The sequence below is a fragment of the Octodon degus genome, unplaced genomic scaffold (assembly GCF_000260255.1).
Source record: "Octodon degus isolate 3935 unplaced genomic scaffold, OctDeg1.0 scaffold00052, whole genome shotgun sequence".
Taxonomy (NCBI): domain Eukaryota; kingdom Metazoa; phylum Chordata; class Mammalia; order Rodentia; family Octodontidae; genus Octodon; species Octodon degus.
The window spans coordinates 13,056,209-13,058,329 of NW_004524628.1; the positions used below are offsets into that span (position 1 = coordinate 13,056,209).

The 2,121-nt window shown below is 46.6% G+C and overlaps 1 pseudogene; it reads right to left on the reverse strand.

Annotated features, from left to right (window-relative positions):
- Window positions 1–738: 738 nt before the first annotated feature.
- Window positions 739–1,295, reverse strand: LOC101574777 (annotated as a pseudogene).
- Window positions 1,296–2,121: the final 826 nt, after the last annotated feature.

Sequence of the window (2,121 nt, forward strand, 5' to 3'; positions counted from 1 at the left end):
ATTGCTTGGCCAATGTGCTCTCTGTGAAAGCCTGAGAGAATGTTTTCTCTCCATGTGACTTTCCTTAGGCACACTCTACATCATCCATCACTTTCCTCTTTGGCCTGATAATCTCCTTGATCAGAAAATTTGGGACACTACTGAGTTACATGATGTTACAGTACAGGTTCTCATATGTCCTGAGTCTTAAGTGATCTTGGAAGGCTAGGGCCGAACCTCTTTTTTTTTTTAAAGCTCTCAAATAAGCGATTTTATTCCTATGATCACAGACATTTACAAAACCGTAATGTCTGAGTTCATCTTAACAAATAACATATAAAGAAGTGATGTACACACCACAAAATTGTTTAACGAGGGGCAAGAGCAACTTTTAATAATTAACATGTAAATGTGAAAAAAGAATGGAATAAAAGACCCTACTGATTTCTATGTAAGATGTCATGTCGTATTTTACAAGGTCCCGTGGGTTGATGCGCGGGTGCGTGCGTGTGTGCGTGCATGCGTGGTGCATCCTCTGCCTACACACATACACAGTTATTTGCAGTTTGGTCTCAGGCAATTCTACTGTGCTGCTCCATGCAGTTGTCTGAATTGTATTTGGATCCACTTTCTTCACAAAAAAGGGGAGAGAGCAGGACAGACATGGGTTGGCGTGGCTGGATCTGTATGCTGTACACTGTGGTGAGGAAGGCTCTCCTGAGGGAGGGTGACTCTGGCGTGTCCTGGGCTTGGGGTGCATCACACGCTCATCATCACCCTTGGGGAGTAACTTTCACTCTGAAAAGGGTTTAAGAACCCCCCCCCATCTTGTTGTCATCCCTCTGAGTGCCTGACTGATTGCTCAGGCTCAGGTTACTGGGTGAGTTCTTGGAAGTACTGTCCATATCTCCTGAGCCTAGACAGCCATTCATGGGATGTGACTCCACTCCTCCTAATCCACCCCTGAGGCGATCCGACCCAGGCCCATTGGAAAATTGGGTCTGTTGGGTCCAGGAGGCACTGCATTAGTTAAAATGTACAAGATGTCTCCAGAGCTGGTTGACTGCAGGGCTGGCATGACGGGTGTTCCTGGTGGCCCGCCACCTCCTGGGCTGCCATATAATTCCCTGGCAAGCTAAGGAGCAAGGTATTGAATTGGCATCTGTTGGGTGTGGCCAACGTCTGCCACCACCTGGACCCATGCTCATACTAGGCACCCTGGGGCCACCTAAAGCGTTCAGTGGGGGTCTCATTGCACCTCCACAGTTGGGTGGTCCCAAGGGCACCATCCCTCATGGGGGAGTCATTCTCTGCATGGCCCAGCTGCATTCGGGTGTCCTACATGGATAAGGACACAAGCCTGACACAGTATGGGGAGGCTGGGCCCCTCCTGACCACGCTCCCTGCCTGCCCAGTTTCCTTCTCTCACTATAAGAACCTCTTGACAAAACACTAAGACCAGGGATAGCTAGACGAGTATGTCCTACAAAATGCCAAGAAAGCAAAGGAGATGTGCTGTCAGGTCAAGCGAAGCATGTGCTGTGCATGGGACAAGCTTCTGCCATGTGTGCACACTGCCTTAGGTGTGATAATTGGAATAAGAATTGTTTTGCAGAGTGCTACTGATATTTTCATTGTAGCTCATATGTAAATTTATTTCTTGCCAGGCGGGTGCTGTGTTACTGAGAGCCTGTGAATTTATTTCTGATGTTCTTTTAGACTTTATACACCAAAAGCCAGTTGATGTTCAAAATCTTGATGCTTTTTTATAAACACTCAATAAATATTAAAAACTCAATACTTTTTTGTGATTTTTCCTGGTAAGTATTCATTGTTTAATAGAATAAAATTCATGAAATTATAATTAAAATACATCAATAGTAATATCCTAATGCGTATGAGCCTTGACTGCAAGATTATTCTTCTGCTCTGATGGATTTGATCATGACAAGCACAGGAGGGCAGAAGGAGCAGAGGAGACCTCCCTGTTGCCACAGGAAAGGCTGGAGCTAGCCTTGGTGCCCCATAAAGAACTGTCCCAAGCACAGGGACATGCGTTTCAGGCCCTAGGCAGCCTAGCTCTGTCTCCCAGCAACGAGGAAGTGCGTTTGGAGAGGGGAAGCCTGAACACCCTGGCCGCAC